At 45.0% G+C, this 27,926-nt stretch overlaps 1 protein-coding gene and 1 non-coding gene across 2 annotated transcripts in view; one reads left to right on the top strand and one right to left on the bottom strand.

The window, feature by feature from the left end:
• LOC124720199 overlaps positions 1-27,926 on the bottom strand; it is a 1,401,865-nt gene that overhangs the window by 169,739 nt on the left and 1,204,200 nt on the right. The gene's annotated exons all lie outside the window — the stretch shown is intronic.
• Trnat-ugu lies at positions 11,144-11,218 on the top strand. Its single transcript has one exon. It is a non-coding gene; the product is annotated as a tRNA-Thr (tRNA).

Raw genomic sequence — 27,926 nt, forward strand, 5'->3', positions numbered from 1 at the left:
GACGACGATGATGGTAATATACTCTGGACTATCTTTAAAGTCTTTAGTCGATCACTAGCCGCATTCGCGTAAGAACGAAATCTTTGCAGTTTCTACCGTCACAGTGTCGGGTGGGCGACAATATTTGGCACCAAACGAGTAAGTGGAAATACGGGGAAGGTGTCGGTGCGGCTGGGGTTCTTCGCAGAAAGAACGAGAAAGGCTTTGGCGGGGCCGAGGGATGGCGGGATGAGTCGTGAGCCGCCATAAGCCGCGGGGATCACCACCGCACAAATGGACGGCGCGACCCGGCAAGACTTACCGTAGCTCCTCCACCGACCTACTTGTTGCGGCCACTATCGACCCATCGAATTGGACCCCAGCAGTTGCGCTTCTGCCTCCCCCTCCCATCAAACCTCTCTCTCTCTCTCTCTCTCTCTCTCTCTCTCTCTCTCCCCATGTGGCGGGGTAACGTAATACACCAATTAATGCGTGTAATGTAGCAAACTATCCAAGTGCATCGCAAACGCGCTGACGTAGGCAGGGTTAGGTAGAGCACAGCATACGCGTATAACGCCGAATGGAGCAATTCCGGGAGTGCTCCAGACGTAAATAAACGAAGACCATTAGTAGAATGAACTCCCGCTCTGTTCCGAATCCTCCTGCCTGATTAAAAGACGGTGTCGGTCCAAGATACCAAGCTGTACTCTCTCGCTTTTCGCGACAAATGTTCTTGGCGAGTGAGCTATCCAGAAACCACGAGGGGCATTCAATAAGTAACGACTCGCTTAAAAAAAAAAAAAAAAAAGTTATTAACAGACAGTTGTGCTCCAAATCTGATATGCGTTCTGTGCGCCGGTGAAGTTTCGAACCGTACCGGCAGATGGCAGAGCCGTACTACTAGTGATGGGCTAAACTGCGATTTTCCGATATCAGTGATTTCTGTGAATGCTACTTTTCAGTATCTGTTATTCTTAACTGTGATTTGTCGCAGTTAAGGAACATAGGTCGTGTATCCCTCCGCCACTGCTATTTCTGCGATTTCTGCTACTTTCGCGATTTCTGCTACTTTCGCGATTTCTGCTACTTTCGCGATTTCTGCTACTTTCGCGATTTCTGCTACTTTCGCGATTTCTGCTACTTTCGCGATTTCTGCTACTTCTGCGATTTCTGTGACTTCTGCTACTCCTGCGATTTCTGTGACTCCTGCGATTCCTGCGACTTACCACCGTATGAAAAAGTTACATCTGTCAACACAGAAAATTGCATCTCAACAAACCTGTCATTGGCAAGTATGTTTTACGTTTTTTCTTCCGTTGGCTTTAATTTTGTATTAAAGAAACAACTGTGAAAATATTAATAGTGTAATTAATAAGTAAGTAGCCGTACAGTACCGTAATAGTTCGTATTTAGAAAATGAATTCTAACATATTGTTATGTTCACAGGTACCTGAACTACATTTCAGTCACTCAGTAAAGAGATAACTCAAAATATCATTGTCAACAGATCTGAAGAAATTGCCACTGCGTCTTTAGACCGTTTTCGTCAGACGAGAGGTTAGTTTCTAAGCGTTTCGATGGACTTAATTACTTCAGTGAGATCGTTCTTGCAAATGTGATATTCATTATAGCAAATATTAGCAATCTACTCTGTCAATTATATTGCTAGTAATTAATGACAGCAGAAATTGTTTAATAATCCTTGTGTTTTTGCAGACACAGTTCTGACTCTGATTACTGGTTGCTGTACATATCTATCTACATCAAGGCTTTTCAGAGAGACTCGTGAAGATTCAAGACAGCTCTTAGAGGATTTGCAGTTTAAAAGTGAAATAAGTGTGTGAATGATTAAACTGTGTTTTATTGAAGTTGTTGTGCGATTTTAAAGGAATAATAAATGTCATATACAGTGAGTGAATAATGAAAATCTCATTTTCCACACGTTTAAGTCGTCCTATAACCATAATTTTCCGCCACTTACTTATTGGTAAACACTTGTTGGATAGCGACGTGCCGCCCCCCCCCCCCTTTCTCCACAATCTTGGTGTGACACTGACCTGTAACATAGCCCAAGGTCTAGAGTATGCATTTTGAGGCTGTTGATATGAAAGTGGGAAGTACAGATCTTCCAGTTAAATCAGGAATAGCTTAAGTGCATTACTTGAAAGTGACACAGGAAAAGCTTACTTATGTAGGTGGTAGCAGTGTCGGTACAAAGTTCTTGTGTGTGAAGTTGCCATGTAGAACACCAGGTGTAAAACTTTTCTCCCGAGTCTTGAACTGTGTCGGAACAAAAGTGAGGCATTCATATGAGTGTTTTCATTTCTCTACACTTATACAGATGTCTGAGTTCTGCTGTGTTAACATTGCAAAGTCCTGTAGCCATGTGGAGTATTAACCAAAACTGTCATATTGGAAGCAGAATCAAACACATTTGTTACGTTACTTGATATTTTCAGGAGAAAAAGGCAATGTTGCTTCTCATTAATATAATACATTCAGAGTCACAGCAGTATTTGACCAACCATAACTGACGCTGAATGTGCATGTCGTCATATAATATGAAGGGCTTATTTCAATAGTGGTACAAGTCCATTACCTCCACTTTTCTGTCTATAATGCTTCTGAAATTAATGATCCAAACAAACATAAATAAAGGTTCATCTCTAGCAAGAAGCCATATGCTTGAATATTTCTGGTATCTCAACTGCAGATTTTTCAGCGGTCATTTAACTTTACGACTCTGTATCTCAAAATGAACAAAAATGGACTTGTACCACTATTGAAATAAGCCCTTCATATGCACACACAGCACATCGATCTCGTGAGGCACAAGGCTCTCATAACGAAGTACGTACGTCGGTCAACAGATGACACTAGGAAAAGTACGTTAACTGCGCTTTTTAGTTGCTACTTGCGACTCTTAGTTGCGACTTGTCACTGAAATCGCAGAAAGCAGTGCTAAATTCGGCCAACAGATGGCTCACGTCTTTGAATGTGAAATACTACTTGCGACTGCTAACTGTGACTGAAATCGCAGTTAGATTCTGTAAAGTTGCTACTGTGATATCTGTGACTTCTCAGTCACTGTGATTTCTATCAGATACGCGATTTCCTGCCCACCACTACGTACTACAGTGTCAAAATGGCGTCTACATACGACTCACGTTAGAAGCAGCGTGCTGTTATTGAACTCATGAGTGCAGAAATAGAAACCGCGGTGAACATCCGTAAACGTCTGTGTGCAGTGTGTGGCGATGTTTCAGTTGATAGGAGTAGAGTGGGGCGAAGGGTAAAGAAAGTTAGAGCCTAAGGAAATGCAGAACTCAGCCACGCTCTGGACGGCCTGTCACAGCCACTGCTCCACACGTGCCGAGTCGTGCGGACGCCATTAGTCGTGCCGACCGGCGCATCACAGCTCGACAACTGGCTCTACAGTCGTCGTCCGTTAGCACTAGAGTTGGGCAACACGATTCTTTTTCCCGATTCGATTCCTACGATTCAATCTCACATTGCCAATCGATTCCTACGATTCGTTCACGATTCATTCTAGTCTGTGATGGCAAGATTCTGACGGAATGCAAAAAGTTCTACATCGTACTCACAGATGGCAGCACATTGTCAATCGAGTTAGAATCGAACTGCCAGAAATAGTTTATTTATGAGGCGCATATGACGTTGCAAGTGTGATTCTCGATTTATACGTGTAATGCCTTAATTGTTGAAAGGTCACGTTTGATTTGATTGCATCTATTGTTTTATTTCAGTATGCCAGGAAAGAGGAGTCGATTTGTGCGAAAGGCGGTGAAAAATTACGTGCTGTGCCAGTTTGGTTGCGTGGCTTGAACGTATATATCTACAGACGTCTGTTTTATAGTAACAAAATCTAGCAGTGAGGCAGAGGTGCTTTGGCTCATATCATCCTAAGCTTTTCTGTGCTAAGATGTCTTTCCAAGTCCACATCACCCTTGTAATTCATTACGCAGCTGACAGCCCTCCCACACAGCACATTTCTTCTAAATACAAAGCACAGGTATTTTGCTTTTAATTTGTCTGAGAACTTGACGCTGTCACTACTATTTACGTGAGAAGACGACATACTTCTAAACAGTAGGACTCAATCGTATACAGCGACATTACTTCACTAAAATTTAATATAAATCTGAACACGATAACATTCGAAAACTCGAACTTGAAATTATTAATTAATTAAAAAGCTTTTGTTGGTATTACACTGCCAAGAAAGGTATTGGTTAGAGAGAGCCTACATCCTCTCTATATAGGCTCTGTAATACTGGTCTAGTGCGACAGCCATTTCGTGGCGGCAGTGGTGGAACTAAAAGAATTAGCAAATCAGCAGTGAAGTAATGTCGCTGTATGCGATTGTATCCTACACTTTAGAAGTATGTCGTGTTATCCACATAAATAGTAGTGGAAGAAGCAAGTTCTCAGACAAATTGAAAGCAAAATTCCTATGCTTTGTATTTCGACGAAACAAAAGTTAAGCTAAGTTTGCAGTGTGTGAGGGCTGACAGTTGCTTTATTGTGAAACATAAGGTGCTGTGGAATTGGGAAGGGCACAGAAAAACGTAGGATGATACGAATCCGCGCATGTGCACTATGTAGGGTTAGTAAATGGGAAATGCCTTTACGCTCGTTCCCGTCAGCCACCGCCAAGTGTCAGATTGGTTTTCACGAGTGATATTACGGCCCACGAACTTCGTTTGTTCGTTCCGAGCTTTCCTTGTTCACACGCATCCTCCACTTGACTGCCATCTGGCGGTCGTAATCATTCGGCACGACTCGGCATGATTCGGAAGTTGCCTTCGAAGCATAGCGTACTAAGAATCGACGAATCGTTGGAACTTGGAATCGTCACGACTCGGAAACACGCAATCGTTCTTACGACTCTTTTGAACGACGATTCTTCCGTATCACGATTCGATTCCTACGATTCTTTATTTAGAGTCGTTCAAATGAACGACTCATTCACGAATCGCCGCAACTCTAGTCAGCGCTGGAAGTGCGTCTGCAGCGGTTGAGACTCTCGGGTATTCCAAGAGGTGCTCACGGTGGGTTCCACGAATCCTCACAGCGGACCACAGGATTCGAAGATGGCCATTTCATCTTAATTGTTCGAGCGTATTGAGACCGACGAAGAATCCATTCTGTGCTAGCCGGGTTAGCTTGTTTGCAGATCACGCTGTAGTTTAGCCACTAGGGAAGTCATCATCAGAAGATCAAAACAAATTACAAAACGATTTAGAAAAGATATCCCTATGGTGCGAAAATTGGCAACTGACCCTAAATAGCGATAAGTGTGAGGTCATCCACATGAGTGCTAAAAGGAACTCAAACTTTCATCAGGGGCTGTGGGTAACTAATTGATCAACTACTTAATTTGTAGAAATACTTTGATATCAATTTGACATCAAAAGTAGGCTAGAAATGGCTCAGCCCAATCACTCACTCTGTCAACTGACAAGCCATAACGTGAGTAAACAGTATGGCTGTCGAGAAGGGAAACCGTGGACTGTTAGTGAAACTATTTTATGTGGACGGCAGCAGTTAGAGTGCTGCATTGAGATAGTGTCACCTACTGGTAGGTGCGAGGAGAGACCTGCCGTGTCATTAAATGGTACACATTAGATGACGACGAAATTCGAAAACATGGGCTAGCAGTCGAATGTAAAAGCCGTAAATTAAACTAAATACAATTACGAACAAGTTAATAGGAAATGTTGTGGGGACATCAAGACGAAAACGGCGTTATATTGGCAGGACACATAGGAAATGTGACAGATCTACTCAAGAGACAGCGTACATTACGCTTGTCCGTAACGTTTTAGAATACTGCTGGGCGGTGTGGGATCCTTACCATACGGGATTGACGGACGACGTCGAGAAAGTTCAAAGATGGGCAACACGTTTTGTATTAACGCGAAATAGGGGAAGAGTGTCACTGAAATGATGCAGGGGGGTGGACATCATTAACATAAAGGCGTCTTTCGTTGCAGTGTAATCTTCACACGAAATTCCAAACACCAACTTTCACCTGCGAACGGAAAAATACAGGGTGTTACACAAAGGTACGGCCAAAGTTTCAGAAAACATTCCTCAGACACAAATAAAGAAAAGATGTTATGTGGACATGTGTCCGGAAACGCTTAATTTCCATGTTAGAGCTCATTTTAGTTTCGTCAGTAACGTACTGTACTTCCACGATTCACCGCCAGTTGGCCCAATTGAAGGAAGGCAATGTTGACTTCGGTGCTTGTGTTGACATGCGACTCATTGCTCTACAGTACTAGCATCGAGCACATCAGTACGTAGCATCAACAGGTTAGTGTTCATCACGAACGTGGTTTTGCAGTCAGTGCAATGTTTACAGATGCGGAGTTGGCAGATGCCCATTTGATGTACGGATTAGCACGGGGCAATAGCCGTGGCGCGGTACGTTTGTATCGAGACAGATTTCCAGAACGAAGGTGTCCTGACAGGACGACGTTCGAAGCAAATGATCGGCGTCTTAGGGAGCACGGAACATTCCGGCCTGTGACTCGCGACTGGGGAAGACCTAGAACGACGAGGACACCTGCAATGGACGAGGCAATTCTTCGTGCAGTTGACGATAACCCTAATGTCAGCGTCAGAGAAGTTGCTGCTGTACAAGGTAACGTCGACCACGTCACTGTACGGAGAGTGCTACGGGAGAACCAGTTCTTTCCGTACCGTGTACAGCGTGTGCAGGCACTATCAGCAGCTGATTGGCCTCCACGGGTACACTTCTGCGAATGGTTCATCCGACAATGTGTTAATCCTCATTCAGTGCAAATGTTCTGTTACTGTGTGTTTCCATTCCATGATTTATGTGATTTGAAGAGAAGTAATAAAATGAGCTCTAGCATGGAAATTAAGCGTTTCCGGACACATGTCCACATAACATATTTTCTTTCGTTGTGTAGGAGGAATGTTTCCTGAAAGTTTGGCCGTACCTTTTTGTAACACCCTGTATTTTGCCGACGCCGACCTACATAGGGAGAAAGGATCACCGTGATAAAATAGAGAAATGACAGCTCGTACGGAAAGATATAGGTGTTCGCTATTCAAATTATGGAGAATTACTGTGAAGTTTGGCCGAGCGCTTCTAGGCGCTTCAGTCTGGAACCGCGCGACCGCTACGGTCGCAGGTTCGAATCCTGCCTCGGGCATGGATGTGTGTGATGTCCCTAGGTTGGTTAGGTTTGAGTAGTTCTAAGTTGTAGGGTACTGATGACCGCAGATGGTAATTCCCATAGTGCTCAGAGCCATTTGAATCATTTTGGTGAGCAGTTGGTTCGATGAACCCTCTGTCAGGCACTTAAATGTGATACGCAGAGTATCCATCCAGACGGTACCCTAATTTGATCTTCTGTCGCATTACATTAGGAAGCACAATATTGGCAGACCTCGCAGCGAACGGAGAGAGTGAAATATTTTTTTTTCTCTAAGGAAAGGCACGGAGCAAGCAGTGCGTGAGTGCGAGGCCGTGCGTGCGTCGGACAAAAGGACAAAGCCGCGGCGGCGGCTCCAGAAATTATCGGCGCGCGCGGCGTCTACGGCGGGTCGATATCGCCCGCTGGCGGCTGTGCGATCAGCCTTCCACCCACCCACCAGCTATCTGACGGCTCAGCTGTTGTCGACAAGAGGGGCAGGGGGGAGGGGAGGGGCGGGGGGGAGGGGCAGGTCGATACCGGGCCAGGGGGGGGCGTGGCCTTGTGGTCGCGCGTCCAATCAGCCGCCGCCCCCGCGCCCCAGCTCAGCTGGGCTCCACTTCACAGGAATTCCTTCCTGTGCGGACGCAGCCCGCATGGCTGCCTTGTGGCGTCTGCCCGTCTAAGGACGGCAGCTGAGAACGAGGCAGGAATCCCAGGAGGTTACGCCCACCACGCTACATAGCAGGCTCTGCCTCAAAGCTCGCAGGCTACAGAGAAATACCAGCGCCAGTCAATAATTAAAGACACAAATTGGTCTGGGGGAAAAAAAAAACTGTTAGTAGGGCAAGTTTGGTACTTTCACGGCTTTAAGTTGGCATCACTTGGATGAGCCATAATCAGCTGATGTATGAACATAGCTTTGTTCTTCCTCTTCTTCTTCTTCTTCTTCTTCTTTCTTGGCTCTACAGCTCATGATGAGTCTTGGCCTCTTCTACAATTTCCTTCCATCTCTGTCGGTCCTTTGCCAGTAAGTTTCTATAGCCCATCTTCCTAAGATCTTCGAGCCAGGTGGGATTACTCCATCTTCCCATCTGGCTCTTGGGTCGACCACGTCCCCTCTGCCCTCCTGGCTTTTCTCGTAATATTCTTTTCGGTCCTGCTGTGTCATTCATGCGAGCCACATGTCCCGCCCACCTCAGCCTGGATGATTTCACTATCCTTCTGTTGGGTTGGTCTTTGTATATTGTATACAACTCGTGGTTGTATCTCCTGCTCCATCTTCCTCTTTCACAGATTGGGCCGATAATTCGTCCAAGTACCGTCCTTTCAAATGCATCCAGTGTTTCCAAATATCTTTAGTTGTTAATGTCCGCCGGCCGGAGTGGCCGTGCGGTTCTAGGCGCTACAGTCTGGAACCGCGCGACCGCTACGGTCGCAGGTTCGAATCCTGCCTCGGGTATGGATGTGTGTTTTAGGTCAGTTAGCTTTAAGTAGTTCCAAGCTCTAGGGGACTACCTTAGAAGTTAAGTCCCATAGTGCTCAGAGTCATTTGAGCCAAGAACGTCGTAATTCTGGAGTATAAAACAAGTGCCATGATTGTACAACAGATTGACGTCAACGATATAGGTCTATAATTGTGTGCATGTGTCTTACGGCCTTTCTTAAAAACGGGTATGGCGTAGGTACCTTTCGTTGCTGGAGCGATCTACGATAAATTACTGCTAGAAGGGGAGCAAGTTCTTTATAGAATCTTGTAGATATCTGATATGGTCGTGACGCCTTTCCACTCCTAACCGATTGTAACTGCTTTTGGATTCCGTGATCGGTTATCTCAATGCCTTGATATACTTTACCAACAGGACTAAAACTAAACCCATCTATAACCCAAGCGGTACTTGTTGGTCACTCTAACCTAATTAGCCCAAAACATCGGGAATCCGTACCATCTCTTATCCTAAATGGAACAAATATTAATTTCTCTCCCTTACCAAAGAGTTTGGGAGTAATAATAGATGAAAATCTAAATTGGACAGAGCACGTAACTGCAGTGTGCAAAAAAGCATCAGCATCCCTTCATGTCCTACAAAAATATAAAAAAAACTCTTCCCTTTCGATCTGAAAAAGAAATTAGTACAAACGCTTATACTCCCAATGATTGACTACAGCGATATTATTCTACAAGGCCTCTCTCAGAAAAATTGGCGACGTCTGGAACTGGTCACGAATGCCTGTGTCTTATATATCTGCGACGTTCGACTTTTTGATCACATTTCACCAGCATATGCAAAATTGTCCTGGCTGCGTGCAGACAAACGCAGAGATTTCCGTACACTCTGTCTCATCTATTACCTTATAAATGTACACTGTCCCTCATATCTCTCCTCGTCCCTAACGCTTATGCCGGAACAACATGACACAAACACACGTTCCCATCATAATAAAATCCTCTCCGTTCCACTGCATCGCTCAGTCACCTTCTCCAAGTCCTTAACAGTAGCGGGAACCCGACTCTGGAATAACCTCCCTCGTTATGTTGTTGTTGTCTTCAGTCCTGAGACTGGTTTGATGCAGCTCTCCATGCTATTGTATCCTGTGCAAGGTTCTTCATCTCTCAGTACCTACTGCAGCCTACATCCTTCTGAATCTGCTTAGTGTATTCATCTCTTGGTCTCCCTCTACGATTTTTACCCTCCACGTTGCCCTCCAATGCTAAATGGGTGATCCCTTGATGCCTCAGAACATGTCCTACCAACCGATCCAATCTTCTGGTCAAGTTGTGCCACAAACTTCTCTTCTCTCCAATTCTATTCAATACCTCCTCATTAGTTATGTGATCTACCCATCTAATCTTCAGCATTCTTCTGTAGCACCACATTTCGAAAGCTTCTATTCTCTTCTTGTCCAAACTATTTATCGTCCATGTTTCACTTCCATACAGGGCTACACTCCACACAAACACTTTCAGAAAGGACTTGCTGACTCTTCAATCTACATACTCGATGTAAACAAATTTCTCTTCTTTAGAAACTCTTTCCTTGCCATTGCCAGTCTACATTTTTTATATCCTCTCTACTTCTACCATCATCAGTTATTTTGCTCCCCAAATAGCAAAACTCCTTTACTACTTTAAGTGTCTCATTTCCTAATCTAATTCCGTCAGCATCACCCGACTTAATTCGACTACATTCCATTAACCTCGGTATGTTAGAAAACTCAAAAACATGTCCGGCTTCAAGAAACAGTCAATGACGTAACTACTTAAGCAACAGTAATGAATTCCTCTGTACATGAATGCACTTCACCTCATTACCTCCTTCTTTACATCTCCTTAAATCTCCCTTCCCCGAAACTCTCTATAATAGTAAACATCTACTTTACACACCAAGATATTAGTGTACATCTGCACGAATCTTCATTACTGTTGCCAATTTTTCTCATGTTTATCATTATTATTTGATTTTTTTTACTGTTATTATTATTATTATTATTATTGCTTTTATCATAATTTGTATGTATAGCACCTGTTGTAAAATACTGCCAGAATTAACTTTATTAAGTCTTTTAGTCATTTCTCTTTATTCATATAGTCACTAGAGTAAACTAATTTTCTTATTTAACCTATTGTCATGATGTAACTCTGATCTGTGAAATGCCGCATGTGTGGAACACTGGTCCGATGTAAGAGAGGGCCTGATGGCCGTAATATGATCAGGTTACATAAATAAATAAATAAATAAAATAAATATGAGTACATGATGACTAACTGACAACCTCAGCTGCCGACAGGTGTTGTTGATATAACTCGATGTGGACAGGTGAAAATGTGTGCCCCGACCGGGACTCGAACCCGGGATCTCCTGCTTACATGGCAGACGCTCTATCCATCTGCGCCACCGAGGACACAGATAATATGAGTCTCACGGGAAGCGTGCAAGGAATAAGTCCCTGCAGTCGCGCTATTCCTCTGTGCCCTCGGTGTCTCAGATGGACAGAGCGTCTGCCATGTAAGCAGGAGATCCCGGGTTCGAGTCCCGGTCGGGGCACACATTTTCAGCTGTCCACATCGAGGTATATCAACAACACCTGTCGGCAGCTGAGGTTGTCAGCTAGTCATCATTTATTCCAGGGAAAAGCTGCACGGTCATCAACAGTAACTGTTCTTTCGAGAACAAGTTACTGTCTTCGTATAAATATGAGTACACCGTGATCGTCAGGTTGGTTCACGAACGACACTTACGGGACTTGAGTATCTGCGTTGGGTAGTGTACAGGTTTTGCAGGAACACCCTCAGAAGTGGCGAAAACTCGCCGCCATCAATACTGCCGTGGGCTCCGACATCAACAGCGACAAAAGTGGCCACGGCTGTGCCAGGTAGCGGCTTTGTGTCGAAGCGACCTTATAGATACATAATAGAGCCGTAGAAGCGGACAGCGATCTAGAGAGTACGACATCCATTGCCCCTCTTATGGGCCACCTGTTGTTCAGCGAACCGTCAGGCGAGGCCGCTGGGGTCTCGGGCTGGCTGGGCACGCACGCTGACGTCACGGCACGCGTCTGCCGCTAGTGAGCACGCGCCGACGCACTCCTCCCACGCACGACACGCAACTACCGCTCACACCTGTCTACAGGACCTCGGCGGCCCCTGAAACTTTAACGAATGGTGCGAAAAGTGGCAGTTGACCCTAATTAAGGAGAAGTGTGAGGTCATCCACATGAGTGCTAAAACGAAATAGTTGAACTTCGGCTACACGCTAAATCAGTCTCATCTAAAGGCCGTAAATTGAACTAAATACCTAGGAAATACAATTACGAACAACTTACATTGGAAGGAACGCATAGAAAATGTTGTTGGGGAAGGCTAAACAAAGACCGCGGTTTATTCGCAGGACACTTAGAAAATGTTGACCGACCTACTAAGGAGACTGCCTACACTACGCTTGTCCGTCCTCTTTTAGGATACCGCTGCGTGGTGTAGGATCCTTACCATATAGGACTGACTGAGTACATCGTAAAAGTTCAAAGAACAGCAGCGCGTTTTGTGTTATCGCGAAATATGGGAAAGAGTATGACTGAGGCCGGCCGTTGTAGCCGTGCGGTTCTAGGCGCTTCAGTCAGGAACCGCGTGACCGCTACGGTCGCAGGTTCGAATCCTGCCTCGGGCATGGATGTGTGTGATCTCCTTAGGTTAGTCAGGTTTAAGTAGTTCTGAGTTCTAGGGGACTGATGACCACAGATGTTAAGTCCCATACTGCTCAGAGCCATTTGAACCAACCATTTTTAGTATCACAGAAATGATACAGTATTTGGGGGTGGACATCATTAAAAGACAGGTGTTTTTCGTTGCGACGGAATCTTCTCACGAAATTCCAATCACCAACTTTCCCGTCCGATTGCGATAATCTTTTGTTGACACCGACCTACATAGGGAGGTTCAAATGGCTCTGAGCACTATGGGACATAACATCTATGGTCATCAGTCCCCTAGAACTTAGAACTACTTAAACCTAACTAACCTAAGGACATCACACACATCCATTCCCGAGGCAGGATTCGAACCTGCGACGGTAGCGGTCGCGCAGTTCCAGACTGTAGCGCCTAGAACCGCTCGGCAACTCCCGCCGGCGTGTGGGCGTGTTGTTCAAGAGATCTGTTGTTAGGGTTTTGTTCGTTGTGCTGTTGTTGCCAATTCTCGCTGTCAGTGTGATCCATCTGCGTTTTATGGGGATGACTTTGGTGTTTTGATATACAGTTTCTTGTTCGTCTATTGAGCCGTACTGGTATTCTTAGGATTTTTCTCTCTAGTGCCAATTTTTGCTAGCTACCCAGACTGGGGTGGCGTTTTCTACCGCTGGTCTTACAAACGCTTTGTAGGTGTGAATTAGTCTCGTTACTTGCCCCGTCTCTTATTAGTTTAATTAGGTTACATCTGTTGTTTGCTTTATTTATCGTTTTTTGTATGTGAGGCGTCCATGTCATTGTTTTGTCTACGATTATTCCTAGATAGGTGGCCGTATATTTTTTGGTGTTATTGCTTCTCCCCACAGTCGTATGTTCGTTTGCGGTAGTGCCCTATTTGTTGTTTGTGAGAAGCGCTTATGGTTGCAGATGATCAGCTGGGTTTTCTGCGCATTTGGTTTAGTTCTCCATTTTCGCAGCCACAGCTCCAGTTTGTTGATGTATGTGTTTGTCTTCCTGTTAATTTCGTTGGCCCTTCGTTCCACCTTGTAGGGTGGGGGATGTCGGATGTGTGTGCCGTTGACGTGGGGCCTGGATGGTCTGTTATCAAGTATGTTTGACAGGGGTGTGGTCAGTTGGCTCGGTATTACTAGCTCATGTGGTTTGTGGTAGGGCCCTTTGTCCCACACTCTGTCAAGTGCTCCTTCTATGTCGGGGGGGGGGGGGGGGAGGGGGGGAGGGGGGGAGGGGGGGGGGCGGCAGCGGCGTGGTGTGTCGGGTTTGCTCCCTCTGCTGGCCCCTTGCGGACTCTTGGTATGGGGTCGATCGTGGTATGGTGCTTTCGGAAACCAGCTTGTGTTTCAGGTATCAGCTGCTCTGTTACAGAGAAAGTTAGTGGTGAATGGCCTGACGACTTTCTGAAAACAGTAATGATTCCATTACCGAAAAAACAAGGAACCAAGAAATGCAGGGAGCACAGGACAATCAGCCTCATGTCACATGCAGCCAAAGTTATGTTAAGAATAATTAATAAAAGACTTTAAAAAGTAATGGAGGAGAATCTCGGCGAGGAGCAGTTTGGCTTTGGATGGAATACGGGCACCAGAGATGCAATAGGGCTCCTACGAATCTTCGGAGAAAGGTTTATTGGAAAAGGAAGGGACCTATGTGTGTGCTTCATCGATCTAGAAAAGGCATTTGAGAATGTGGTTTGGGACAAGCTGGTGACTATAATGAGGGAAAAGACAGTGGAGTGGAAAACCAGATGACTTATAAACTCATATTTTAATCAAAAAGTTTCAGTTAGAGTGAGAGGAGAACGTACAAAGGGGATCAGACTAGGAGAAGGAGTAAAACAAGGATGCTGTCTATATATGATTGACCAATGCTCATTAGATGAGAAAGGAGTAGAAATTGGAGGAAGAAGAGTGGGGTGTTTGAGATTTGCTGATGACATGGTCCTTCTAGCCACAGGGGAAAAAGAATTACACGATTTGGTGGACTCCATTGCAACTGACGGAAAAAATAAGGAATGAAAATTAACACAAATAAAATTGGCACTAAGTGGAAATAAGGAAACAAAAATTATGCTGAATGGTGAAATACTGGAACAGGTGCAAAATTTTCAGTATCTTCGAAGCAGGATAGACACCGACTGGAAGTGCACCGCAGAAATTAAAAGAAGGGTAGCAACGGCAGAAGAAGCGTTTTGTAAGAAAAGGAGAATCTTCTGCAGCGGTCTGGACAGAGAACTCAGAAAGAGACTCATAAAATGTCTTGTATGGGGTGTTGTTCTGTATCGCGCTGAAACATGGACTGTGAGGAAGAAAGACAGAGAGAGGCTGGAGGCTTTTCAGATCTGGACATGGCGGAGGATGGAAAGAATAAGTTGGAAGGACAGAGTAAAAAATGAAGAGGTATTGAGAAGAGTGAGAGAAAAAAAGACAGTCACTAGATGTACTAAAGAGAAGAAAAAGAAATTGGATTGCGCATATATTAAGAAAGAATGACGGACTGATAAAAACAGTTTTATAAGGTTATGTAGAAGGGAAAAGGAAGTTAGGAAGGAAGAGATTCCAGATACTGGATGATGATGAACGGTACAACATGCAGCAGCCTTAAGAAGGAAGCAACGGTTCGCAGAAAATGAAAACGCGAAGGACCTGCTATTATAGCGGATAATTGATGTTGATGATTATGAGTGGAATTTAATAGGGATAATTCGCCGGTACGATTCTAGGTTGACAGAGGCTCTTCACGGCGCGACAAGGCGGCATTATATAATCCACCGCGGCGGTAACGCCTGCGAGTCACAGCAAACAGATTCGCTTACACACCGCCTATGGCGAAGGCGTACAGACATTCGATTCTCTTATCGATGTATGTTTAGCGGCGATGACAGCATGACTACTTCTCTGCGGTTTAATTATCCCACCAGTCGGATTCCATCCTTTGCCCAAATTAAAACCAATATCTCTGTTTATTAAAGTATTAACCAGTCTAATCTCTACAGCTTCCTCGGAGACTGAATCCCAAACGGAAGAGGTGGATGTTAGACTATTGACGGCACTGTAGTTTATTTAGTGCAGTGTATCAATACGATGTTCGCCGCCAGCTCATTTGTCTGGCTGTGATGAGCGTGTGTATCTTCGCCGTTCCACAAGACTCTCATCATCAATGGCGCGTCTTTATTGACGTATCTATGACTAGAATTACATGGATTTTTTTTTGTTGCCCGCTACAGAGTCGTTACACACGCAATCTGCAACTACGTCTGGGCCACCCCTTTATCCGTTGTTAACATCCGCTCTGCGGATGAATTCTGTAGGGTCTTCATCGACTGGGTCCGAACTTCCAGTTTGCAAAACGTTATCTTCGTTACGAGGAACGCGCGAAGCTTTATGTGCCACGTACAATTAGCTTGCACCTATTCACTTTAAATACCCGCAAAACTAAATTACTGAAATACCAGTGACATATGAGCTTGAAGACAGTGTAATACGAACAGCAAAGAAGGAGTGCGGTTTCAGGGCGATAGCCAAATGGCCAGTTACGGGCCCTCTGAACGAACTACGAATAACTCCCAAAAGTTTCACGAAAATCCACCGTGTACGAAATAGCATGGGAGTAAAATATAAGACGAACAAAATTAGGCGTGAGAGAACGAGTGAATCCAATGATACGCAGCGGACGCGGTCGGTCTCTCTCTCTCTCTCTCTCTCTCTCTCTCTCTCTCTCTCTCTCTCACACACACACACATACACACACCAACCTTTGATGTCACATGTGTGGCAAACGCGTAAAATAACACGTAAGGTCAAAGGTGAAGGTATTACTTGCAGCTTTTACACTTTCGCAAGCAGTCCATCGGTCCCAATGACACACTATGTGATCAAAACTATACTGGGAGCTGTATGTAATGTGGAACTGACCGCGACAGGGTGACCCACCAATATATAAGAAGGCGGGGGAGTATTGAACTGGGGGGTGGGGGATTGAGTTGTGACCAGAGGCACAGTAACAGCAGAATGCGTGGTCAGCCGGCCGGAGTGGCCGAGCGGTTCTAGGAGCTACAGTATGGAACCGCGCGACCGCTACGGTCGCAGGTTCCAATCCTGTCTCGGGCATGGGTGTGTCATGTCCTTAGGTTCGTTGTGTGTCAGTTGGTTAGGTTTAAGTAGTTCTAAGTTCTAGGGAACTGATGACCTCAGAAGTTAAGTCCCATAGTGCTCAGGGCAGCATTTGAACCAATGCGTGCTCAGGGCAGCTCAGTGGGGTACTCACTTTACGTCACTCGACTAAGAAATTCATCAGGGACATTTCAGCCCTTCTACAGATGTCCAGCGTGTCTGTCGGTGGTGTGATTGTGAACTCTAAACGCGAAGGAGCAGCGAATGATAAACCGAGACAAGGCAGACGTGGTATATGATGGACTGGGACAGCTTTGCAGACGCTGTGTGAACACACTTTCCATCCTATCTCTGGATCCATTATGTGCAGGCTACAGAGACTAGAACTGTAATTGCCGTGGAGCGACCGAGCTTGGAGGCAGTAGCGTTCAGGCAGAGCTGGGAGTCGCCAACGTATTCGGTTATTGTGTAATGGCACGCAATTTGTGCGAAGTGTTCTTTGATTGTGCTCGTTAATATCAATGTTCGTGTGTTTATCGAAGTAAATGTTGCGGAGTAAAATCCGCGAACTGTCAATTTGAATGGTACAGTGTGACAATTATGGAACTATATGAAGTAAGTCTTTCCTGAAAGTGTTTGTGTGGAGAGTAGCCGCGTATGGAGGTGAAACATGGGCGATAAATAGTTTAGACAAGGAGAGAATACAAGTGATCGAAATGGGGTGCTACAGGAGAATGCTGAAGATTAGGTGGGTAGATCACGTAACTAATGAGGAGGTACTGAATAGGAGAGAAGATGTGGCACAACTAGACTAGAAGAAGGGATCGGTTGGTAGGACATGTTCTGAGGTATCAAGGGATCACCAGTTTAGTATTGGAGGGCAGCGTGGAGGGTTAAAATCGTAGAGGGAGACCAAGAGATGAATACAGTAAGCAGGTTCAGAAGGATGTAGGTTGCAGTAGGTACTGGGAGATGAAGAAGCTTGCACAGGATAGAGTAGCATGGAGAGCTGCATCAAACCAATCTCTGGACTGAAGACCACCACCACCACCACCACCACCACCACAACAACAACAACAACAGCAACATGAAATAAAATCGTCCTAACTTCTGAACTTTGAGTTAGGATGCTCAAACTGCACGATAGGTCGCAGGGCATGGTACGGTATTGTATTGTATGGTATAGTATGGTATGGTTTGCTTTAGCGAAGCAGCCCAGTTTCATTCGGATGGGTTCGTCAACAAGCAAAATTGGCGCGTTTGTTGGGACTGAGAATCCGCATTTCGCGATCGAAAAGTCTCTTCACCCTCAACGGGTGAGCCGCTCGACCATGGAATCCAAGTTCTCTCACCTCCCGCCAAACTGTCATAGTACCTGCAGCGGATCCCGATGCAGTTAGGAATTCCTGTGTGACGGTCTGGATAGATGTGGTGTTGTTTTGGGGAAGGAGACCAGACAGCGAGGTCATCGGTCTCATCGGATTAGGGAAGGAAGTCGGCCGTGCCCTGTGAAAGGAACCATCCCGGCATTTGCCTGGAACGATTTAGGGAAATCGCGGAAAACATAAATCAGGATGGCCGGACGCGGGATTGAACCGTCGTCCCCCCAAATGCGAGTCCAGTGTCTAACCACTGCGCCACCTCGCTCGGTGTGGGTCGATGTCTGCCTGTTACACATTACGACCCTCTTCTACTGTCGGCGGTCTGTGTCAAGTCAACAGACGAGGTCGGCCTGTACGCTTTTGTGCTGTACGTGTCCCTTCACGTTTCCAGTTCACTATCACGTCGGAAACAGTGGACCTAGGGATGTTTAGGAGTGTGGAAATCTCCCGTACGGACGTATGACACAAGCGACACCAAATCAGCTGACCACGTTGGAAGTGCGTGAGTTCTGCGGAGCGCCCCATTCTGCTCTCTCACGATGTCTGATGACTACTGAGGTCGCTGATATGGAGCACCTGGCAGTAGGTGGCAGCACAATGCACCTATTATGAAAAACGTGTGTTTTTGGGAGTGTCCGGATACTTTTGATCACATAATGTATGAATCCTTTGAATGCTGAAGGTATTATACAACCGACATACAACTTCCCAGCACTTCTGGGAAACAAAAGCCAGGAAAAGAAGCGTTGTGGAACGATCTATGGTGCGCGGCAACAAATACGTTGCGTATTTCCGTATTACGAAGCTATAAACGCGGATTCCACCAAAGGCAGCACGATAGCTTCCCCCGAAGCACTGAAATCCAGGCTCCGATGCGTTTTTGTCGGCCAGTCATAGTTCACGTCACGTGATCTCGCCAGCCAATGACAGCAAATATCCCCAGCATAGGACACAGCAACTTCGTTGCAGTGGTAACACACAAATATATACAAAGCTGAGCTTTCGCGCATGATATTAGTCCACTGTGTGGTGACGTAGGATCCTAAGAGCATAGCTTAAACTGCAGCACGTAAATATTGGTGACAAGCACGGTTATCGATTTCAGCGCAGTGCAGTGCACAGAACATTTCGTGGAATACCTGCCTCAATAAATGCTCCGTCGAACATTTAGACTTTCCCGAACGATAGCCTATTACAGGTCAAAATGCTCGACAACTTATCTTTTTTTTTTTTTTAATAAAAAGAGTAATAACACTTTTTGCCGTCGATATTGCCTACTTTCTAATCTATTAAAGAACTAAAATGAATATTAAAAACCAAGCTTGAAACTTCGTCTTTTTTCGGCATGTCACATAACAGAGATAGATGTGCCGGTAAAATTTCAAGTAATGGGATAACGGCTGTGCTCCTGCGCCCGAAACGTTTCTCTGTGGCTGGTCCTGAAACTGTTAAGTTTTGAATGAGCGTCAAGCGATCCGTGATTCAAGAAATTCGTCGCACATTCTTATGCGTAGCGTAATTCATTTCGCGTCAAAGGACATTTACTTTGAAAGTAAAGCATCTCAGTCCAGCATTCGCAGTATTTTCCCGCTGCCTGTTAGAAGTGTGGATAGTTGCGACGCCACGCACATAGAAAGCAGTCCGTTGTTACGAAGTACTGCGTAGTCTTCGATACATTTTGCTGTCGGGACACGCTTGTGCGGGCACTGTCTTTCGTTGCCGAAAACTGCGCATTTTATTTGCAATTTAAATTATATCCTGGTGTTACTTTCTCCCGTATGTTTTCATTGCTGCTGCATTTATCTGGAGTAGCAGGGCTAAAGTAAAATTGTTTGCTCGATTATCAGGTCTTCTGCTCCGGACTGTATACCAATTAGGTTCCTTCCGGAATATGCTGGTGCATTAGCTGCATACTTAACAATCATATACAACCGTTCGCTCGACGAAAGATCCGTACCCAAAGACTGAAAAGTTGCACAGGTCTCACCAATTTTCAAGAACGATAGTAGGAGCAATCCACTAAATTACAGGCCCATATCGTTAACGTCGATATTCAGCAGGACGTTAAAACATATATTGTGTTCCAACAGTATGAATTATCTCGAAGAAAACTGTCGATTGAACACAGTCAGCACGGGTTTATGAAACATCGTTCCTGTGAAACACAACCAGCTGTTTATTCGCATGAAGTGTGGAGTGCTATTGACAAAGGATATCAGATCGATTCCGTATTTTTGGATTTCCGGAAGGCTTTTGACACTGTACCACACAAGCGGCTCGTAGTGTAATTGCGTGCTTATAGAATATAGTCTCAGTTATGTGACTGGATTCGTGATTTCCTGTCAGAGAGGTCACAGTTCGTAGTAATTGACGGAAAGCCATCGAGTAAAACAGAAGTGATTTCTGGCGTTCCCAAGGTATTATTATAGGCCGTTTGCTGTTCCTTATCTATATAACCGATTTGGGAGAAAATCTGAGTAGCCGTCTTCGCTTGTTTTCAGATGACGCTATTGACTAATAAAGTCATCACACGATCAAAACAAACTGCAAAACGATTTAGGAAAAAGTATCTGAATGGTGCAAAAATTGGCAGTTGACCCTAAATAACGAAAAGTGTGAGGTCATCCACACGAGAGAGCTAAAAGTAACTCAAACTTCGGTTGCACGATAAATCAGTCTAATCTAAACGCCGTAAATTGAACTAAATACCTAGGTATTACAACTACGAACAACTTAAATTGGAAGGAACACATAGAAAATGTTGTGGGGAAGGCTCAGAAAATGTAACAGACCTACTAAGGAGACTGCCTACACTACGCTTGTCTGCCCTCTTTCAGACTACTGCTGCGCGGTGTGGGATCCTTACCAGATAGCACTGACGGGTACATCGAAAAAGTTCAAAGAAGGACTCCACGTTTCGCATTACCGCGAAATATGGGAGAGACTGTCACAGAAATGATACAGGATTTGGGCTGGACATCATTAAATGAAATGCGTTTTTCGTTGCGCCGAATCTTCTCACGAAATTGCCATCACCAAGTTTCTAAAAAAAAAAAAAAAAGAAAAAGAAAAAAACAAAAAGAAAGAAAAAGAGAAAAAAAGAAAAGAAAAAGAAAAGACAACATCTGAGGTCATCAGTCCCCTAGACTTAGAACTACTTAAAACTAACTAAGCGAAGGACATCACACACATCCATGCCCGAGGCAGGATTCGAACCTGCGACCGTAGCGGTTGCGCGGTTCCAGACTGTAGCGCGTAGAACCGCTCGGGCACACCGGCCAGCCCAACTTTCTCCTTCGATTGCGAAAATATTTTGTTGACACCGACCAACACAGGGAGAAGCGATCAACACGATAAAATGAGGGAAATCAGAGCTGGTACGGAAAGATACAGGTGTTCATTCTTTCCGCGCGCTATACCAGATTGGAATAATAGAGAATTGTGAAGGTGGTTCAATGAACCCTCTGCCAGGCACTTAAATGTGATTTGCAGAGCATCCATGTAGATGTACTAGCGAAAATTAACAAAAATTGAAGTCTAAAAAGTAAAACGATAAAAAAACTCGAGGGATTCTTAAAAATTTCCGAGTTTTTCCCGCATTTCCCGGTTGTCCCGGGGCGTATAGATCCTTGACAGACTACAGTGTTCAAAGAGACGCTTTAAGCAGTCGTTCTTGCTGCGCTCAATAAGGAAGGAAAACTGGGTTTCACGTTCCGTCGACATCGAGGTCATTAGGAACGGAGGACAGGCTTTTGTTAGGGTAGGATGCCGAAGGAAAGCGGCCGTCCCATTTCGAAGGACCTGTCCCAGTATTTGCCTGGAGCGGTGTAGGGAAATCACGGGAAACCTGAATCAGGATCGCAAGCTGCGACATCGTCGCGAAAAAACACAGTGACCCGTAGATGTAATAAGTTTCCTTTAATTTACGTCTATTGTCACAATCTTTTCTGTTTAACAGATTACCGGTTTCGGTCTTTAATGACCATCATCAGATGTGTGTCATAAAAACTGTCCTAATGCACTGCAGCCATAGTGGCATAGTCAAATGTTAAATGCGGAATCAGCACCAGCATCGTCAAATACGTATAAACCACATCACATGCACGGTAATCTGTCAAACAGAAAAGATTGTGACCATAGACGTAAATTAAAGGAAACTTGTTACTGAATCAGGATGGCCGGACGCGGGTTTCAACCGTCGTCCTCCCGAATGCGAATCCAGTGTGCTAAACCAGACCGCTGGTCCGCGCTCGGTACGTTAGTACTACGGCGAGTGACGCTAATACGTGGCACAGTGAAAAATACGCGCTGCCACGTACTGCACGGTGGTTTTGCAGTCTATAGCTGTAGACGTAAACGAGCGTGAGGAAATCCAGACAGAGTTGGGGCTAAACCTTTCCACTTGGTTGTGGCAGGTGTGTGACAATGCGGTTAGACAGCACACGATGCTTATAACAGAGAGAGAGAGAGAGAGAGAGAGAGAGAGAGGAAAAAGAGAGAGAGAGAGAGGAAAAAGAGAGAGAGAGAGAGGAAAAAGAGAGAGAGAGAGAGGAAAAAGAGAGAGAGAGAGAGAGAGAGAGAGAGGAAAAGAGAGAGAGAGAGAGAGAGAGAGAGAGAGAGAGAGAGAGAGAGAGAATCCCGGACAGTGCCTCGCATCGGGTGTCGCAACGAGCGAAGAACATCTGGGCGTGTGGCGACCTTGCTAGGAGCCGACGGCGCGCGTCACCCGTGACGTCAGAGCCGCCTCGGACACACCTGCACACCAGCGACAGCCCGCCCTCTGCCTAGCAGCTGGACATGCACCGACATTGCTCCCCAACAGGGACTCGAACCCACACCTCCAGATACGTGAATACGACTGCCCTCCAGTGCTAAATTGGTGATCCCTTGGCGCCTCAGAACATGTCCTACCAACCGATCCCTCCTTTTTGTCAAGTTGTGCTACAAACTCCTCTTCTCCCCAATTCTATTCAATACCTCCTCATTAGTTATGTGATCTACCCACCTAATCTACAGCATTCTTCTGTAGCACCATATTTCGAAAGCTTCTATTCTCTTCTCGTCCAAACTATTTATCGTCCACGTTTCACTTCCATACATGGCTACACTTCATACAAATACTTTCAGAAACTACTTCCTGACATTTAAATCTATACTCGATGTTAACAAATTTTTCTTCTTCAGAAACGCTTTCCTTGCCATTGCCAGTCTACATTTTATATCCTCTCTACTTCGACCATCGTCAGTTATTTTGCTCCCCATTTAGCAAAATTCCTTTACTACTTTAAGTGTCACATTTCCTAATCTAATTCCCTCAGCATCACCCGACGTAATTCGACTACATTCCATTATCCTCGTTTTGCTTTTGTTGATGTTCATCTTATATCCTCCTTTCAAGACACTGTCCATTCCGTTCAACTGCTCTTCCAAGTCCTTTGCTGTCTCTGACAGAATTACAATGTCATCGGCGAACCTCAAAGTTTTTATTTCTTCTCCATGGACTCTTATAATTGCCATCTCGTTTCTGTACAAATCGTAAATAGCCTTTGGCTCCCTCTATTTTACCCCTGCCACCTTTAGAATTTGAAAGAGAGTATTCCAGTCAACATTGTCAAAAGCTTTCTCTAACTCTACAAATGCTAGAAACGTAGGTTTGCCTTTCCTTAACATTTCTTCTAAGGTAAGTCGTAGGGTCAGTATTGCCTCACGTGTTCTAACATTTCTACGGAATCCAAACAGATCTTCCCCGAGGTCGGCTTCTATCAGTTTTTCCATTCGTCTGTAAAGAATTCGCGATAGTATTTTGCAGCTGTGACTTATTAAACTGATAATTCGGGAATTTTCGCAACTGTCAACACCTGCTTTCTTTGAGATTGGAATTATTATATTCTTCTTGAAGTCTGAGGGTATTTCGCCTGTCTCATATATCTTGCTCACAAGATGGTAGAGTTTTGTCAGGACTGGCTCTCCCAAGGCTGTCAGTAGTTCTAATGGAATGTTGTCTACCCCAGGGGCCTTGTTTCGACTCAGGTCTTTCAGTGCTCTGTCAAACTCTTCACGCAGTATCGTATCTTCCATTTCATCTTCATCTACATCCTCTTCCATTTCCATAATATTGTCCTCAAGTACATCGCCCTTGTATAGACCCTCTATATACTCCTTCCACCTTTCTGCTTTCCCTTCTTTGCTTAGAACTGGGTTTCCATCTGAGCTCTTTATATTCATACAAGTGGTTTTCTTTTCTCCAAAAGTCTCTTTAATTTTCCTGTAGGCAGTATCTATCTTACCCCTAGTGAGATAAGCCTCTACATCCTTACATTTGTCCTCTAGCCATCCCTGCTTAGCCATTTTGCACTTCCTGTCGATTTCATTTTTGAGACGTTTGTATTCCTTTTTGCCTGCTTCATTTACTGCATTTTTATATTTTCTCCTTTCATCAATTAAATTCAATATTTCTTCTGTTACCCAAGGTTACAAGAAGAATATAATAATTCCAATTCCAAAGAAGCAGGTGTTGACAGATGTGAAAATTACCGAACAATCAGTTTAATAAGCCACAGCTGCAAAATACTAACGCGAATTCTTTACAGACGAATGGAAAAACTGATAGAAGCCGACCTCGGGGAAGATCAGTTTGGATTCCGTAGAAATGTTAGAACACGTGAGGCAATACTGACCCTACGACTTACCTTAGAAGAAAGGTTAAGGAAAGGCAAACCTACGTTTCTAGCATTTGTAGAGTTAGAGAAAGCTTTTGACAATGTTGACTGGAATACTCTCTTTCAAATTCTAAAGGTGGCAGGGGTAAAATACAGGGAGCCAAAGGCTATTTACGATTTGTACAGAAACGAGATGGCAGTTATAAGAGTCGAGGGATATGAAAGGGAAGCAGTGGTTGGGAAGGGAGTGAGACAGGGTTGTAGCCTCTCCCCGATGTTATTCAATCTGTATATTGAGCAAGCACTAAAGGAAACAAAAGAAAGTCTGGAATGGGAATTAAAATTCATGGGAAAGAAATAAAAACTTTCAGGTCTGCTGACGACATTGTAATTCTGTCAGAGACAGCAAAGGACCTGGAAGAGCAGGCGAACGGAATGGACAGTGTCTTGAAAGGAGGATATAAGTTGAACATAAGCAAAAGCAAAACGAGCATAATCGGATGTACCCCAATTAAATCAGGTCATGCTGAGAAAATCAGTTTAGGATATGAGACACTTGAAGTGATAGATGAATTTTGCCATATGAGAAGCAAAATAACTGATGATAGTAAAAGTAGGGAGGATACAAAATTTAGAGTGGCAACGGCAAGGACAGCGTTTCTGAAGAAGAAAAATTTGTTTACAACGAGTACAGATTTAAGTTTCAGGAAGCCCCCCCCCCCTCCCCCCCCCCCATCTCTCTCTCTCTCTCTCTCTCTCTCTCTCTCTCTCTCTCTCTCTCTCTCTCTGTGTGTGTCTGTGTCTGTGCCTGTGTACACATGTATGCAAGTGAAACATGGACAATACTCAGTTTAAAGAAGAAGAAGAAGAACATGATGATGATGATGTGATGATGTGATTGGTTTGTGGGGCGCTCAACTGCGCAGCCGTCAGCGCCCGTACTAGGCCCAAATTTTTACACAGCCCAATTTTTACTCAATCCAATCTAGCCACTGTCACGATGACGATTATGATGATGATGATGATGATGATAACAACATAAACATCACTCCCCGTGAAGAGAAAATCCCCAACCCGGCCGGAATTGAACCCGGCACCACATGATCCACAGACAGGAAGAGAATAGAAGTTTTTGAAACGCAGTGCTTCAAAAGAATGCTGAAGATTAGATGGGTAGATCACATAACTAATGAGGAGGTGTTGAACAGAACTGGGGAGAAGAGAAATTTGTGGCACAACTTTACTAGAAGAAGGGACCGGTTGGTAGGACATGTTCTGGGACATCAAGGGATCACAAATTTAGTATTGGAGGGCAGGGCGGAGGGTAAAAATGGTATAGGGAGACCACGAGATGAATACACTAAGCAGATTCAGAAGGATGTAGGCTGCAGTAGGTACTGGGAGATGAAGAAGCTTTCACGGGATGGAGTAGCATGGAGAGCTGCATCAAACCAGTCTCTGGACTGAAGACAGAAACAACAACAACAACTAAAAATAAGATAGTTGCCATTTTTGCGAAACCGTGTAACTGTTCCTCATTCCGAAGCATAAGTTTGAAATTGAAATACGCGGTTGTAGCTCCGTCGTAAGTTGCACTGAGAAGTGTCTTCTTTATTTATTGTCGGTGAAGAGTTTCCGACACCCGCGCCCATTTTCAACCCGTCAGTACCTTAAGTGTGTCAGTACAGGCGACAGCATATGTACAAAAAAGTGGCCGAGCAGATATGATCAAAGCGGCATTATGGCAGGCAGACTCGACAGTAGTAAAGAAATCATGAAGGACGAACGTTCTCGAATGACGCGCAAGATATTCCGGAAATACGATCATCCGTCGCCCTTTATGCTCTTCTGTTACGCGGCGAGAAAAAGCAGCGGACACACACACACACACACACACACACACACACACACACACACACACACACACACACACACACACCTTTGAATAGCCCAAATGGTGTGCGAGTATGGTTCCGCTACAGAGGCGTCCAATTCTGGAGGGAGGTGGGTGGGTGTTTGTGGTCGATCACTTCGAATGAGGGTGTCCACACGTTCCAACATTTTAGGTGCCACAGTTGCCGGAGATCGGACAGGTCTCCACGACCTCGAGCAGAGAGCTGCAATTGAGTTTGTTGTGGCGGAAAACCAGAGCACCGCAGTTATTCGCGGGCGCTTGCGGAATGTCTGCGGAGGCCTGTCGGTGAACAAAAGCATGACGAACCGTTGGGCGAGGCATCTGTCATGACCGCCTCGCCCAACGACTCGTCGTGCTTTTGTTCACCGACATGCCCCAGCAGACATTCCGCAAGCGCCTGCGAATACCTGCGGTGCTCTGGTTTTCCGCCACAACAAACTCAATTGCAGCTCTCTGCTTTGAACAGTCCTGAGTTACAGACGCCATTTTAAAGGGTGCGTACAGCGCCGCCACTCGAAACTAGGCTCTGAAGGGGGATTTTCTTCCACGATGTCCAACAACAAATTTCGCATTTTTTCAAGTGAAATTGCCCCCCCCCCCCAAAAAAAAAACTACATAGCGTTACTTATTGAACGGCTCTCGTACAAAGCTAATGGCGCCGATCACACGTACGAAGAATGCGATTCCTAAGTGTGAGCTCGGATTGCGCCGTACTCTCCGCGCCTGGCAGATGCCCAACCGAGTATTGTTTACTCCGGGTTGCCCAAGTTGCGCAAGTGTTGGACTGGTGTTCTATGCTCCGAAGCACGCATCACAAGCGGTGCGAGATATGATGGCGAACAAGCCATCCTGTCTTCGAAGTCAACATCGGTGTTTCGAAGATCGACTGCAAGTAACAATACTCCTGATACCACTGATGTTGGTTCGTATCACGATAAGGAGGCCAATTTCGAAAATTACCTGAAGCGAAAACAAGGAAATACGGAGGTGGCGATTAAAATTTGCAGCGGCAGCAAGTGCAGCAAACAAGATTTTTTTTCTTTTTCTTTTTGCGGGTACAGGAGTACATTTGTGGCTGATTTGATGGCAGGAAGAAGTCGAGTCAAACAGGATATGCGTGTCAATTTCGGTACCTGCAGACCTCTGCTAGCATTCCTCTGCTTCTCGAACCACTAGCAGCCGACATGCCAGGGACTTGTAGGCAATCGCCATTAAACGGATGCATCTTCCTTTTCCTGCAAGACTTTTTTCATGTTGTTCTTGTTGTGGTCTTCAGTCCAGAAACTGGTTTGATGCAGCTCTCCATGCTACTCTATCCTGTGCAAGCTACTTCATCTCCCAGTACCTACTGCAACCTACATCCTTCTGAATCTGCTTAGTGTATTCATCTCTTGGTCTCCCTCTACGATTTTTACCCTCCACGCTGCCCTCCAATACTAAATTGGTGATCCCTTGATGCCTCAAAACATGTCCTACCAACCGATCCCTTC

This window comes from Schistocerca piceifrons, chromosome 11 (assembly GCF_021461385.2).
Source record: "Schistocerca piceifrons isolate TAMUIC-IGC-003096 chromosome 11, iqSchPice1.1, whole genome shotgun sequence".
NCBI lineage: Eukaryota > Metazoa > Arthropoda > Insecta > Orthoptera > Acrididae > Schistocerca > Schistocerca piceifrons.